Consider the following 12,219-nt stretch of genomic DNA (forward strand, 5'->3'; position numbering starts at 1 on the left):
ATACATCCTCAGATATATGGGCTGTGAAGACAACCAACAGTCTCGAAAGACCACGATATATCATTATCGGCTTTCAAAATACTAATCAATCCGAAAATATATCAAAAGATGTTACTAAATTCTCACATGTGAATATTAATAATATTCGACTATCTCTGAACTCTGAAGTATATCCATATGAGCGTTGGAATCTGGATTTCGATAAGAAGTTAGACTCATCAGCCTACTATGCATATGAAAACTTCCAACGCAGCTACTACGATAAAATTATGAGTGAGCCGATGATGGATATTGGCAGCTTTCGCAACAATCCACTATTCATCATCGACTGCTCCCATCAACCCGATGCTATGAAGTCATCCACTGTCGACATCAAAATAGAATTTGAAACACGCAAGGTGAAGTTTCCAGCAAACACCAAAGTATATGCACTCATCCTCCACGATGCTGTTTTATCATATAATGCTCTTAACGGCTCTGTTCAGACTGGATTATAATAAGATTGACATGTAATTCATCATGAAATATTCGATAAATAATAAAACAATCAATAATTATTTTTTGTCTTTTATTCACTAGATATAGGCAAATATGCAACATTATTTTATTCATACCATATACAACAGATTTCAATTATTTACATCACCATCAGTTAATGATTCTTCCAGTTGTGGGTTAGGGCTTCGCGGTTCCAATTGATATTTCTCTATAATATTCTGCGGCAGGTATGTGCATATATCGTAAAGAAAATGTTTCAAGTCTGCTTCAATTATTAGCTTACAGAAGTCATCCAAATTCCTGCTTCCATACGAATATTTATGACACAATGCCACACCAAGTTCATACTTTTCACTAAGCTCCAAAAGTTTTCGCACCTCCTCAGCATCATAACATACACTTAAATCATAATTTGATGAATGTAGAGCGTCAAAACTCAGATCAGCCATTTCCCAAGCCATTTTTCTTATGGCAGAATCCAAATCCACAGCTTCCGGCCACTCTTGTGCTGAATATTGCATCCACATATTTGCAGAATGAACAGCTCTGAAAAAACACAAATCACATTCATTAGTTTGGGAGATATATTGTGAATGGAAAAAAAACACTCACTTGAAATTTGACCATGATTGAAGCGAGAGAGTTGATACATATTTCATATAAATAAACCATATTTTCACTATTTACAAAGAGAATAAAGACACAATCAACACCATCAATCTAAAATATCAAATTTTACCAATGAGCGGGTCTTGGCACCAGGATAATCCTGAGAACTTTGACCCATATATGTAAAAATGAATTTAGATTTGGTTGAATTCACTTCACGAATAATGTCCTCTGTGAATTGCTCTGTGACACGTTTTGGTAGCCACGATTTGAAGGAAGTATTACTTTCCTCATCCAATAAAACTACTTGGATGGATTTACCATATCGTGTAGAAAGCATAGTCATTTTTTCAATTTTATAACCCTTATCGACAATCAATGATGTTATGTATCTCTGCTCTAAAACTTCATTTTGTTGATTAATTGCAAAATTAATCTTTTCAATGTCAAATTTCAAATTATCCATTTCAAAAAAAATAGTGAAAATTACAGTTTAAGAATATAAAAAATATGTTCACCTCTATGACGATGTCAACACTCACTACTTGGATTGCTAGTTACTTCTCGTTATCACCTTGAAACTCAACAAATACTAATCACCTATTCGAACACTTGAGATTATATGAACTGAATGTGAAAGTATGAAACTCCATACTTATAGAAAAATTATCAGGAGGGAAGGGGTTCAAGGTTACATCTTCTTTATATTTGAGCTCATGTATCAAGGGCAAAGCCGGGTGTCTATCCACACTTTGTGTTTAAGGTCATATGACGTGTTCCGAGGTCAATATCGATCAGAATTTTCTCCCAAGGTCATATGACGTGTTCGTAGCTCGAAATCGCTTAGGAAATTTCCAAGGTCATGTGACCATGCAAGGCCAAATCATAGCTGTACAGTAAAAAGCGGTTCACGGTCATGACATCACACACATCTCAATGCCAGTCATGGGCGGAGAGTAAAAAAGGGGTTTCACCTCATCATGTTACACACAACTCAAGGTCAACTCATAGGCAGAGAATAAAAAAACGAATCAAGGTCACAGTCAGTGGTGTGTATCTGGGGGGGCATACCCTTGGGAGGAGGTCCAGACCCGTCTTTTCCCCTCTACTTGTGACTCATTTAAAATGGAACCACCCCTGTAGAATGTGCATTTTTCTATCAATCTTAATTTTTTTTTATTGAAATATTAAGCATGAAAAACTGTATCTTGACACTAACTTTCACAATTTTAGTTTCATTTCCAAGGCACTCTATGGTTTTTTTTGTTTGTCAAAAACGGCAAAAGTTTATTAGGCAATTTTTGTTTTCAAATTTGACTACACCACTGGATTCGTAGTCGTTATAAATCAAAACTGTCAGATTTTCATTAAAAAATATTTGTTAACAACGAAGTTACAACAACTTCAATTTTGGAAACAAAGTATTTGTTTGTAATTTTTATTCAGATTATAGACATATTTGAGATCTGACAACACTGTCATCACCAAGTAGAACACCAGTGAATTTGTACAGTGAAAATCCGAAGTCAACAGCTCAATGCGTTCTACAGTTATAACTTCTGAAAATATAGTAATGTGAGAGATTTGTGGTACAAGCGTTTTGTAATAAAAATCTGACTACGCCACTGGATTTGTGGATAATATTTCCTTAAAATCATTCATTTGAGTATAAGTTACGAGAAGTGTATTCTAGAATAACAGAAAATTAAAAATTCATTTTCAAGTTATGCAGTACTTAGTACATTCTTCCGCATAGCCGCTAAAATCAAATTGATTTAAAGCATGGAAATCATTTATACAATAATAAAACAGAGAGCAGGACAAAAATTGTTCCCTGTAAATTCTTCATAACTCAGCTGAAACAATATTTTAGAGGAGATATCAATAATTTGAAGAAGCTGAACTCATTATGCAAAGGTTTTATAATAAATCAACAGTAGGCTGTGATTTTGACAGTTAATCATAAATAAAATAATAGTTGTTAGTTACGTGCATTTAATAATGGCTTTGCAATTATCATTAGAAGAAAGAATTGAAATTGTGAGAATTTCTGGGGACAATTATCATAGTGAAAGAGAAGCAGCTAGGATATTTAATCACAGACATCCAAATCGACTTCCCATTGACAGAAGCACCGTCAGTAAAATTAACAAAACATTTAAAGAAACCGGTGCAGTCAGCAAACATATTTTAAAAAATAATCACCGAAGAAGAAATTTAAACGAAGGTGCTGTTTTAGATTATTTTAGAAACCACCCAAACAGAAGTTTACGAGTCGCCAGTTTGGATTTAAACTTACCGAGAGAGACTATTCGACGATGTCTTAAACAAAACAAAATGAGAGCATTTAAACCTAAATTTCTTCACTCTTTGAAGGCAGGTGATGAAGTGAAACGTATGGAATTTTGTTTGTGGGCACAAGGCGAGTACCTACCTGAATACAAGAAATTTTTTAAACTGCATAATGTTTAGTGATGAAGCTTCTTTCAGCACCAATGGGGTAGTTTCATCGCAAAATGTTCGGTATTGGGCTACGGAAAATCCGCACTGGATCATAAATTGTAAAAGTCAATATTCCGAAAAAGTTAACGTTTGGTGTGGTATAGTACAAAATAGAATAATAGGTCCATATTTTTTTGATGGAAACATAAACGGGCAAAATTTTTTGGAATTTCTAAATAACCAATTATTGGACGAAATAGATGAAATGCCTCTTGCGGAACAAGTAAATTTATATTTTCAGCTCGACGGCTGTTCCGTGCACAATTCGAGGATTGTTAAAGAGTGGCTAAATAACCAGTTTCCAAATCATTGGATAGGACGAGGTAGTGACTTAATTGAATGGCCACCTAGATCGCCTGATCTAACAATATTAGACTTTTTTCTGTGGGGTATTCTGACACAAAAAGTATACAGAACAAGACCAACGAATCGAGCTGAACTCATGCAAAGGATACGACAAGCTTGTGCCGAAATTACAGTTCAACAAATAAGAAATAGTGTAAACAATATTCGGAAGAGATACGATAAATGTATTGAACTTAATGGAGGTTTGATAGAAGCCACAAAAATTTGAATGTTTAGTTTTAAATCAATGTTTATTTTAGTATCAGTTTTTTCTTAATGGCAATTAATTGTTGAATAAATACTTTGAAACTTGTTTGTATACATTTTGTTTTCATCAGCTATAGAAGAAGGTAGAGTAAGTTCAGAATCTCATAAAATGTGATTTTCCAGGTGCGCTGTTACAAAAGTACAATTATTTATTATTGGGAAACTTCCAAAAAGCTTACAAGTATGACCATTAATACTTCAAGATTCTATCAAGATTTGGTAAAAGCGCAATTGGGAGATCCCATGACATGAGATTCTGAACTTGGTCTACTACTGCGTAACTTGAAAATGAACTTTTAATTTTCTGTTATTCAATTATTCAATTTTTATTTTAATTTTCACTTGTAACCAACACTCAAATGAATGATTTTAAGGGAATATTATCCACAAATCCAGTGGCGTAGTCAGATTTTTATTACAAAACGCTTGCACCGCAAATCTCTCACATTACCATATTTTCAGGAGTTATAACTGTAGAACGCATTGAGCTGTTGACTTCGGATTTTCACTGTACAAATTCACTGGTGTTTTACTTGGTGATGACAGTGTTGTCAGATTTCAAATATGTCTATAATCTGAATAAAAATTACAAACAAATACTTTGTTTCCAAAATTGAAGTTGTTGTAACTTCGTTGTTAACAAATATTTTTTAATGAAAATTTGACAGTTTTGATTTATAACGACTACGAATCCAGTGGTGTAGTCAAATTTGAAAACAAAAATTGCCTAATAAACTTTTGCCGTTTTTGACAAACAAAAAAAACCATAGAGTGCCTTGGAAATGAAACTAAAATTGTGAAAGTTAGTGTCAAGATACAGTTTTTCATGCTTAATATTTCAATAAAAAAAAAATTGAGATTGATTGAAAAATGCACATTCTACAGGGGTGGTTCCATTTTAAATGGGTCACACTGTATATATATATATATATATATATATATATATATATATATATATATATATATATATATATATATATATATATATATATATATATATATATATATATATATATATATTACGAATAATTGAGTTCGAATGAGGATAAGAACTTTTCAATGGATTCTCGGAGGCAATAAACTTACAGAACGACACCCAAATTTTGCTTTCTTGCAATTCAATGCCAAATAACGAAAGTAACAACTCTTTGAATTAAAAGGGGTGCCTTTTTCAACCAGTAATGAATTGAAATTGATATTTTGATCCAAACTATTCATTGATTTTCCTTTAATATATCTTGGATTAATCAATAACTTCCGTAACATTTTGTGGGGAGGAGGGCTTCTAACAACGCTATTGCAGTCATTTCAACTGACCTCGATCATTTTTGTCGAATGATGAAGAAAGGGATTTCTCACGGTAGCAGCTTAATATAATTTCCATAAATTATTTTTCCATGTTGATAATGAGCCCGTTCAGATGAATCCCATGTTGAATTTCCCTGAAGAAAGCTGTTGTTCCAAATGAACCCTTTTCATAGTTTCAATTACACCTAATTAGGTGACAAATTAAAACACCTTTTTCACTTCATAGATTCCCAGTGATAGAGCTGAATAATAATGTGTTAATAAGATATACTGCGACGGTCGACAGCCACGTCATGCATTCATGTATGAAATCTTGATAAGGAGTTAATTTATGATAGGTGGAGCGCATGAAACAATAGATAATGGAATCGATATCTTGAAAGAAACACTCGATTTGCTGTGTTTTGAAAGGTGGGGTTCTATTTTGATTCCGTTATCATTGTGAGGCAGGTGAAACTAGCCTTAAATTGAGTTAGGAATAAAGAAATGTTTTTCAGTTATTTACATTTCAGAGTTTATGATTTACATTGACTGAAAAATTTCAATGGATTTCTAATATCTGATGAAATGAAAACAGGGTGTCAAGTAGGTACTTCAAAATATTCAGGTAACGTATTACTATGACAATTTTAGGAAGAAACGTCTATGTAAACGTGTGTCTAGAAATGCTTTGTTTTGGAGATACAGGGAGTTGGAATTGAATCTTTTGGTGCTTTTGTTTTTAAAATAACTTTTGCAAAAAAAAGTTATTTGAACGGACCTACCCTATTTCCTTTCTATTTCAATGACTTGAATACCATCGATATAGAGGAAACATTTACTTTATTTCCCGATGACTCTTCAATTTTATGACACAAAACCAACACTAGCGATCTAAATAATGCCATCTGCTCTGATATTTCCAAACTCTCAGATTGGGAAACGCAAATTAATGTCTCAAAAATCAAAGTTCTATCCTTTAATTGCATTCTTGATAATATTCCTCTAGTTTAAGAATTCGAATGTGATTGAGAACACGTCATGCAACACATTTCTTGGCTTATTAGTTGATATTTATCAATTATCAATATGTTGAAGTTTGAGGACCAGATACTTTCACTTAACAAAAAACTTTCATCTGGATGTTATGCTGTGAAAATAACTTCTAACAATTTAGGATTAACTGAAGCTAAAACTGTCTATTATTCATTAGTAGAGTCACATCTAAGATATAGGATTCCTTTCTGGGGGCTAGGTAATCAAACCCGATTCGATTCGATTTCTATTCTGCAGAAAAGGTCATTAGGATTTCTCTGTAGAGCTGGGCGGCGAGATTTTTGTAAGCCTTTGTTTGTCGCGAAACAAAATTTTATCACTGTATGCTCTATTCATTTCAGAAACAGTTTGTTTAGTGCATAAACATAGAACATAACTTTCCTCAATTGTCTCTCATAACATCACACGTCAGACCCTAAATTTAAGTCTTCCCATCCTAACTCTACTTTAACTGAATTCTGTTCTGAATTCGTATAAATTTCTTGAGGTTCATTGGCGGTAGATTCGGATACATTTCATTGAACTTTCTACATGTTCTGCTGATAATTTTGTCACACTGTCCAAAAATAATAAACAAATTCATAAGAACTTCGGTTAAATATTTTTGTTCCATCGTTTTGAAGGTATTTGCAACTTCTGAAGTGACGAAAATGTCGATATTATTAGGAGAATGTCACAACGCTACTGTCAAATAGTAATCATGGCCTGCTTACCAAATACCGAATGGAAATACCATTCTGAAGGGACATTTTCACAAATAAATGTTCATAAGTCCGAAACTTGACTAGTTAGGTATAGGTATGATATACATAGAAAGAAAGCAAATTTCAGCAGCTTCCCGAATTTTTAATAATATACAGGGTGTTCTATTTGAAATAATCAAATTTCAGCAACTTTTTCAAGCAAACGAAAAAACTGTATTTTTTTACCACCCTGTATTGAAGTAACGGAGATTAGGCTGACGTGTGGGAAGTGTCCAAGTATCACCTAACACCAAACCAAATTTCGATATCATAGTACTTCTTAACTAAAAGATATCGGCATTTTTAGAAGTCATGATTTTCGAAGAAAAAAATTGAAATTAATTTTTATTTCGAAAACGGTAACAGATAGGTATAGGAAAATATCAAGAAAAGTTGTCGGGCAATTGTTGGAGATTCCAAAAATAATATTATATACAGAGTGTTCCATTTGAAAAATCAAAGTTGCTACTGCTTTCTAATAGAAGCGGCAACACTGCATCGTCGAAAATATTTAAGTTGGCTAGAGAATGTCCGAATATGCCCTCCTTTAAATTTTCAAAGTGATCCGTTGTCTGGTTCACCAGAAACGTCTAATGTGCCATCCACCGTGAATCAGCCTGTATATATATAATCGATGTTTTTCAGAAAATGTGACATTCAAAATTCAATTTTATATTTTTATGGTGGGACTCTAAATATTTTTATTAATCTACTAACTCATACTCTGATTTCATGTACTTGACTATGTTTTTTTTTTCAAAAAACCAATGTTCACCAAAGCTTTGTGAACGAGAGTTTTTCTTTGGACAATAAAGCATTTTTTTTACCGAAGTATGCGCTTCTCAAGCCCTATCCCCCCAAGCCTCGATACATTCGTGAGGGCGCGCCAGCATTATCAACCAACGACCACTCTCCACACCATGGAGTAAGTGATCATTGGGTCCGAGAATCATGTGCCCTGAGCAAGCGCAGTGAGCCAAGAATGACAGCTTTCTGCATCTGTCCGGCTAAGATTTATGTCGTAGTGCGGCAAGCCAGTATGATTTTGAGATTCGAGAGAATTATTATTATTATTATCATTATTATATAACATCTCGAAGACGCTGCGTACGCTGTAACTATTTTTTCCAAATTGTAACTTTTTTGACAGTACATTTTTGGTACGTTTCATGAAAAACCTAAATCCCACACCTTTTCCAAGTGAAAAAGGTACACTTCCTCAACAACGCTGGACTTGATCGTTTTCAAAATATTCACAATTTTCTTTATCGATGCATATATCGATGCATCTTCTTCATTACATAGCTTCTAGGGCGCTTAGTGAAGTTGCTGCGAACAATCCAAAAAACGAGTATGCGGTTCCCGTCAAAATAAACAACTCTTTTCTATAAAATATTCATCGGAAAATCACTAGTTTTCGAAATACAAATAACTGAAATTGAAAAAAACTTATGACAAAAACCAACCATGTTTTGAAATATTCCAACAATGTGTATCTCGAAAAAGAATGATTTTTCGATACATATTTCATAGGAAAGCATTGTTCATTTTGACGAGATCCATAACATACATGGTGTTTGTAATGTTCTCAACCACTTCACTCAGCACCCTAGGAGCTAAGTAATATGCATCGATATAAAAAATTGGAGAAGGTGTGGTGATTGGGTTTTTCATGAAAAGCTTCACTGTCAAAAAAATTAGGGCAATTTGAAATGAATGATGACAGCGTACGCATCGCCCTCTAGATGTAACATGAAAATGAATACAAAACTATAATTTCTCACGTCAAAAAACCCGGGTGTCAAATTTTATGCAAACAATCAATTTTTGCAAAAGTTTTTTCCAATAAACGAACAAAAAAAATCAATGCCAACACCCTGTATCTCCAAAACTAAGCATTTCCGGACACAAGTTCACATAGACACATTTTCTTAAAATTGTCTCAAGAATACGCCAACTGAATTTTTTAACGTACTTCTGTTACACCCTGTAATAATAAAAGTTAATCGTCATAATCCGATGAGTAACTTTGAAAAAATAATATTGAGAATTCAGACTAAATAAACATGTAGAGTATGATATGTGAAACAAAACACCGCCAATTTGTGAAGGAAACAAACAATTTTGACCTGAAATAAGGAAGAATTAATTAATTATTCAGTTGAACAATGGATCATTCAATCGATTGTATAATGAGTAGAATTGTCCGATGTTTATGTGCTCATTAGCCGTGATCTGCGGGTTTTTATATCTGATGTTTCGTCTTCTACTGTGGCATCATCGGAGCAAGGTAGATCACTTCGACCTTTGCCGTATCACCTTCAATAATATCTCCCGCAGTAGTAAGTGAAACGTCAGGTATGAAAACCCACAGACCACGGCTAATAAACCCAGAAACACTTGACAATTTTTTAGACCAAATCATCTAAAAGAACAATTCGTTCAGGCCAGTCTCAACATCCTACACAGTAGGTAAATGGACTGACACCTATCAGAAAACAACTACTCCCCTGGCTAATACCACGAAGGGCGTTGGATTATATCCGACAGGTGTCAGTGCAGGATTCTTCACTGAAGTTATTCCTGCATATGCTGTTGGCGATACAACTGCCGCAATAGATTTTCAATTATTGGAACACACTTGCAGACCGGTTTCGGGCTGTTTGGCCACTCGTCAGTGCAAGGTAGTGTATATCATCAACATAAAGTCGATGATTTCCGATAATTGAAAATCGAATTCCGTCAGAGTATCATTCCTCGAACTAAGCTGAAGACTACAACAAACAACAGGTTTGTCGTCGCTCCGTCTGCCTGTGAACGAGGTAACCAACTGCATATCCAAATTTGCCCAATTCCTCGTAAAAGGAAAGAAATCTTTCACGTATAGTCAGTGGGCATACTTGAAGACTGGCTATAAATCAAATCATCTAAAAGAACAATTCGTTCAGGCCAGTCTCAACATCCTACACAGTAGGAAAATGGACTGACACCTATCAGAAAACAACTACTCCCCTGGCTAATACCACGAAGGGCGTTGATGTTGATGATATACACTACCTTGCACTGACGAGTGGCCAAACAGCCCGAAACCGGTCTGCAAGTGTGTTCCAATAATTGAAAATCTATTGCGGCAGTTGTATCGCCAACAGCATATGCAGGAATAACTTCAGTGAAGAATCCTGCACTGACACCTGTCGGATATAATCCAACGCCCTTCGTGGTATTAGCCAGGGGAGTAGTTGTTTTCTGATAGGTGTCAGTCCATTTACCTACTGTGTAGGATGTTGGCTATAAATCTGGCTATAAATCAAATCATCTAAAAGAACAATTCGTTCAGGCCAGTCTCAACATCCTACACAGTAGGTAAATGGACTGACACCTATCAGAAAACAACTACTCCCCTGGCTAATACCACGAAGGGCGTTTATGTTGATGATATACACTACCTTGCACTGACGAGTGGCCAAACAGCCCGAAACCGGTCTGCAAGTGTGTTCCAATAATTGAAAATCTATTGCGGCAGTTGTATCGCCAACAGCATATGCAGGAATAACTTCAGTGAAGAATCCTGCACTGACACCTGTCGGATATAATCCAACGCCCTTCGTGGTATTAGCCAGGGGAGTAGTTGTTTTCTGATAGGTGTCAGTCCATTTACCTACTGTGTAGGATGTTGAGACTGGCCTGAACGAATTGTTCTTTTAGATGATTTGATTTATAGCCAGTCTTCAAGTATGCCCACTGACTATACGTGAAAAATTTTTTAAAACACCGGCCGTGTAAGTATACACACAATGACTAGAAATTTCATATTCAAAATAAAATGAGAAATGGAGATGCAGAATGAAAAAAATAAACTAACAATGATTCATTACATTCGCCGAATGTTGATTGGCATAAACTAATGGAAAATAAACGATGTGACTACTGCTTCAAATATTCTAATCTTTCAAAAATGAAATTCTTCTATTTCTGAAAAGCTACGTGAATATAGTGATTTTGGGATAGTTTCCTAGAATTCGTCAGCACTTTATTGATTATATTTGCAATATGAAATACTGAGTAATATGGATTGCCTTGACTCATTAGCTTCAAAACATTTATTCGTGTGGAATTGAATACATGAAACCCTGAAAACTTTTCAAATAACTACACGGACACAATGTTAAATGTTAATCGGTCCAAAAATCGAAGAAACTGTCAAAGACCCACCTTTGTTCACCTTTATCTGTTCAACGTACTGAATCAGAGCCCTCTCTGTGAGTTTTTAGTCATTCGTCCTCACTGATATAAAAAGTCACATAAAAGCACTCACTTATTTGTTATTTGATGAAATCGGCCGATTATTAACGTATTTAATGAACACTTCATTGTGAAATTTTCACTAATCAGTTCAACTAAAACGTGTCTATACGTGTATAGTAGTAGTCCAAAGAACCTATTGTATAGCGAAACACGTGTTGCGATTTTGTAAAACACTTCAGTGAAAATTTCACCATGAAGTCGTAGGCAGAAGTAATTCAACGTCATGAGTTGAATTAGTCGTGCTAGTATGAATCACGAATGCATTATTGGACTCAACTGTCTTTAGAGGACAAGCCTGAATGAGAAAAGGCGATGACATTTTTCCTATTCATGGGATCGCCAGAAGATTCAATCTTAGAATATTGGAGATAATAATAAGAATAATAATAATAAACTTATAAAAGATCATTCACATGGTATAGGATATGTCATAAAATACAACACAGGAAACAGTGAAAACAATAAATAAGTAAAATATACGTGTTACATTATTCATTTCATTGTAGGGCAATGATCTGAAACATTGTAAAAACGACTCTACTAAGTGTGATTGCAATTGGGCCTCAAATTTCATGAAATTTTGTTCACCCTTCATTCTGATAGGAAG

At 34.5% G+C, this 12,219-nt stretch overlaps 1 long non-coding RNA gene across 1 annotated transcript; it reads right to left on the bottom strand.

The window, feature by feature from the left end:
- Positions 1–551: 551 nt before the first annotated feature.
- Positions 552–2,205, bottom strand: LOC141480911 (uncharacterized). Its single transcript, XR_012464626.1, has 2 exons — positions 1,111–2,205; positions 552–1,044 (listed from the first exon to the last, which is right to left on the bottom strand). It is a non-coding gene; the product is annotated as an uncharacterized lncRNA (long non-coding RNA).
- Positions 2,206–12,219: the final 10,014 nt, after the last annotated feature.

This window comes from Leptinotarsa decemlineata, unplaced genomic scaffold, assembly GCF_025532065.1.
Source record: "Leptinotarsa decemlineata unplaced genomic scaffold, Ldec_3_MD MMD2_tig00000026_RagTag_RagTag, whole genome shotgun sequence".
In the NCBI taxonomy this organism is placed as follows: domain Eukaryota; kingdom Metazoa; phylum Arthropoda; class Insecta; order Coleoptera; family Chrysomelidae; genus Leptinotarsa; species Leptinotarsa decemlineata.